We start from the raw sequence: 4,905 nt of genomic DNA on the forward strand, positions 1-4,905 counted from the left end.
TATCTTAATGGTCAGTGTTTTGTTTCTGTAACAAGCATATACCTTGCATTTTAAGACTAATGGTGAAACAAGCATATGTGATTTTTCTCATCTTGCAGATTATAACAACAATTTGAATGTAAAGGTCAAGAATGTTCTAAAATTCATACTTTTTTGTTTAAATTGGAGTATACATAGTTTGTTAATTATAGCTAGTGTAATGTGTCTATTGAGAGAGATGTAATTTCATTATCAGAAAGCATTTCATATTGGAAACTTTAATCAGGACATTATTCCTTATGTCTCCTCCCCCCTCCTTGAGTCTTCTGAAAGCAGTGTTTTATAGTATATGTGCCTGAAGATTTTTCACTTAAACCTTTCCTTGGCAGTCATTTCTCCTGTTGGATGCATGCTAATTACAGTTACCATTCCAAACTTGGCCATTCCAGACACTTTACTCTTAACAAGCTGCTATTGATCAAAATATAGAAGGTGTAATTTGATATTGCTGTGTGACTGCTATCATACTACTATATGCAATAGTGAGAGATGCATTTACACAGTTTGGTTTCCCTTTGGATAAGAAAGTACTGGAATCTTCTGTTACACCTGTGATGTGTTTCATTTATAACTATACAAGCAGAACAACGTGGAAGCATTCAAGTGCTCCTGTACAAGGCAGTGATTCCTAAACGCTTTCTTCACCTCCAACTAGCCCATCATTTGAAAATGCCACCTCTTTCATTCTGTCCAGATTTAAATTTCAAGACTGCTGTTTCTCATGCACAGCTGCTGACAGCATGTCTCCGAGTCTGCTGTTCTTGCAGACGAATTGCCCATTCAAGGGTGTGTATGTGTGCCTACGCTGTCAAGTCCCTGAGAGTGTGAACTATGCTCCCATTTGGGATCAGAACTCTCTCCATTCTTTCTGCAACCTGAGTGAGGAGTTTTATATCACCCTATGCCTTTTTTTTGGTCTTACTTCTCCAGCTTCTTATCAGTGCCTTAAGTGCTGTCAGGCATAAGTCCTTGGTCATCTCTTGCTGGACCTTAAATGCCCATTGGCAGGAAGCTCTTTCTCCATCATCTGGGCAGTGGCTCTGTGCATCCTGGCCAACAGCTGATCCCATCCTACAGCAGTGTTGCAGAGGCACCAGGAGCAGGCTGCTCTGCTGTTCCATTAGCCAGGTTCCTCTTTTTGGTCTGGTCTCCTACTGGGGACTTATCAGCCATGTGGAACTCTGGAAGGGGGGGCATCCACACTTGTTAAGAAACACTAGTGCTTTTGGTCAGTGCCCTGACCTCTCATCCACAGGAAAAAAGTGACCTAAAATCAAACAAGTACTGATAAATTGCTAGTACTACAGAATCATCAGCTCATAAGGAAGATGGCTACCTTTACTGAACTTTAATCATCTGGTTCCCTCATAATCACTTTGGTGAGAGATAAATAGGATAAATTATTCTGCTCTTTGGGAAGGGCAGATGAGAATACTTCAAGGTAAGAAGTAGGTTAACAGAACTAAATGCATCCAAAAAGACTAATTGAAAATTGAGGAATCTACCCATTTGTCCATTTAAATGAGCTTCACTGTGTGACCAAACACATTCAAAAGTACAGCTATGGTAACTTGATTTCCTGCTATTGTGGAAATGCATCTTGAAAAAATGATATTTCTTCTTTGTTAGAGGCTTAGCTGGAGGAAGAAGTGCCAGAACTGTCTCGTATTGGCTCACGGCTTGGGAAAAAAAGGATTGTCTGACTCATTTGCTGGAATTAAATCCTCTAAACTGGCAGATTATCTAAAACTATCTTTAAAATATGGGTTGAATTGGTGGTGAGAGATAAAAGTACAGGTTCTGTTCTTGTTGAGCATGTCAGCTGCCCAAGAGAACGGTCATGGTGAAAGGTTTCAGTATTGCCAAATTGGTTGTCATGGTGGCTGATGGGTTGGCATCCTGTATCTACAACCTTTCTCCAGGAAATCTTCAGTAACTGATACGTTTCTCAGAAGCCTTTCATACTGATAATCTATACAGATTTTAGCTCTTTATTTTTAAATGCACTTCTGCATGATATAAACCAAATTGTTAGGACTTGTTTGCTATTGAACAGCAGAGTTTTTACAAATGGCCTATTTAATGAGGAGCTGCTTAAATCAAGATGTAGGCAGCAACTACTAATGGAAAGGAAGAACAATATGAAGTGCAAATGTAATGTGTCTAGTTGGAGAATCTAACTCAATATTTTCTTATTCAGAAGGGATTTTTTTTAATAGCTGGGTTCTCTAGATAGAGAGTACATTTATTTTTAAATGTAGGTTGTAGTCTAATGGTTTTCCTGGTAAGCCCATAACATGACTATCCTTTTTGTGAAACTGCCTTTGGTTGTAAGCAGCTTGACTTGAAACAATACTACAGGCTGACCAGGCCAGTGTGGGAAGTGGGGAAGTTGCTTTACCCACTGAGGTGGTCTGTAGAAGGAATCACTGGTAAGAATCCATGCTGGAGGTACATCTTGAGCTTATTGAAAAGGGTGGGTAATAAGAAATTGTTCTAAACCTACATTGTTTAAGAATGGTATGATATGGATTAGCTATGAATTGCCTACTGTTAATAGGAAGATGGCATGATGAGCCTTATTGTTCTAGTTGATTTCCCAAATAATTTGTGTAAAGACTAATCTTAGGAAATGGTGTACTCTTCTTTCCCAGCCAATCTTTTGTTTTAGACCAGCCTTTCCCAACCTGATGCCCTGCAGATGTTTTAGATTACAACTGCCATCAGCCCAAACAACTGTTGCTAATAGTCAGGAATGGTAGGAGTTGTCCAAGACATCTGGAGAGCAAGAGGCTGGGGAAGGCAGTTCTTGACTCATGAACACTACCAAAAACTAAAATTAACAGCTCGAGACAGGGCTGTGGAGTCAGTACGCCAAACCTTCGACTCTGACTCCGTCTCCTCTATTTTTCTACTCTCCGACTCCACCCAAAATTGCTTCCACCTCCACAGACGTGGAAAGGACTGTAAATGTCTTTTTAAATTGGAAGCTCTCATAGGAGCATTTTTATCGCTGCCTGAATATGCTCTGATCTTGGCGTCACAGCATTTGTCTTCATCTGGGTCCTGTGTCATACACTGACACACAAAATGTTTTCCATCTTGAGTTATGGTGAAATGCTCAACTACAGCTGACTTCATGGGAAGCTTCTTTGACATTTTGAATTTATATTTTAAAAAATTTGTCAATCAAAATTTATTTTGAAGCCGGAGTCGGTACATTTCTGCTGACTCCGACTCCCCCAAAATTGCTCCCGACTCTGACTCCACAGCCCTGGTTTGAGAAGAGATATATATAAGAGACTAAACATTACTTTGCTGGTTAGGATCAACAGCCATGTTGGAACCTTGATATCACAAGTCTTTTGGCTATTCTTTCTCAATTATTTATTGTATGTCTTCTAACAAGCAACCAAAAGGTGGTGCTACATGCTCATCTTTAATATGGAGAGGGAATAATTGAAGTAGAATTGTGCTCGTCTTCTAAGCTTCTATCTTACTAAATGGGAAGTGAGAGCTACCAATTTTCTGCCACTTTTGCAGCAAAAGCTGTCCTGCTCTCTAACTTTAGGGTTAGTAGGCTCACATACTAAAATCAACATCACATTATTTAAAAACAAATAGCAAAAGATTGTAAGAAAAAATATATGAAAGTTCAACACAACCATCTGTTTTGCTACAGGGTGGCTCTTCTTGTACAAGTGCAAGAAAGTCTCCATTTCTTCTGTACATCAGTTGAGATTTGATCTACACATGGATACTGAAAAATAAAACTATGTGATTCACTGTAGAGAGTCAGGTTTGGACCTGAGAAATAGCTGGATTAAACATGAATGAGCCTTTTGACCCTGCATGCAGCCCCCTTCCCTGTTCTGTGATTTAAACCCAGAAATCTTAAATTAATCATAATCTCCCATTAATCCAAATTGGGGAATTTATGGGTTGCTAGGTTCAGAACAAGCCATAGTTTGAAGTTAAAGATTCTGAGTTTTTCTAGTTCAGATGTAACACGAAACCATAATTAATTGAAGACTTTTGTGGTTTATTGCACTATGCAGAGGAGAAAAGAGGGGTATCAGGATAGAATATGCATAGAAAAGCCTCATGCATGTCTTGGTTTATTTAGATATGATCATCTGAATGAAGCCTTTGTGTGTTGGGGAAGTCACAGCCTTATTTTAGCATGGGTTGCAAACAACAATTATTAGAATCTGAAGTTCAAAATCAACTGTAACAGATGCAACTGTTAAGACTTAGGCACTTTTGATTCAGGAGATACTCTTCCTGTCTCTTTAAAAATTTTATTTGTATGAATTTTGTGTTTGTTATTGTATGTATTAAAAAACTTTTTAATTTTTTTTTTAAAAAATTGTTTTGCATAAATTGGAATTGTAATTGCAAACAACAATTACAGATTTATGTAACTTTAAAGTTGACAACGAGGACATTAAACTTGTAAAGGATTATAAATACCTTGGCACAGTCATTAACCAAAATGGAGGCAATAGTCAAGAAATCAGAAGAAGGCTAGGACTGGGGAGGGCAGCTGTGAGAGAACTAGAAAAGGTCCTCAAATACAAAGATGTATCACTGAACACTAAAGTCAGGATCATTCAGACCCAATCTCTATTTCTGATCTCTATATGTGGATGTGAAAGCTGGACAGTGAAAAAAGGGGATAAGAGAAAAATAAACTCATTTGAAATGTGGTGTTGGGGGAGAGCTTTGCGGATACCATGGACTGCGAAAAAGACAAATAATTGGATGTTAAAACAAATTAAACCAGAACTATCACTAGAAGCTACAATAATGAAACAGGCTATCATACTTTGGACACATAATGAGAAGACATTTCACTAGAAAAGG

This window comes from Rhineura floridana, chromosome 7 (assembly GCF_030035675.1).
Source record: "Rhineura floridana isolate rRhiFlo1 chromosome 7, rRhiFlo1.hap2, whole genome shotgun sequence".
NCBI lineage: Eukaryota > Metazoa > Chordata > Lepidosauria > Squamata > Rhineuridae > Rhineura > Rhineura floridana.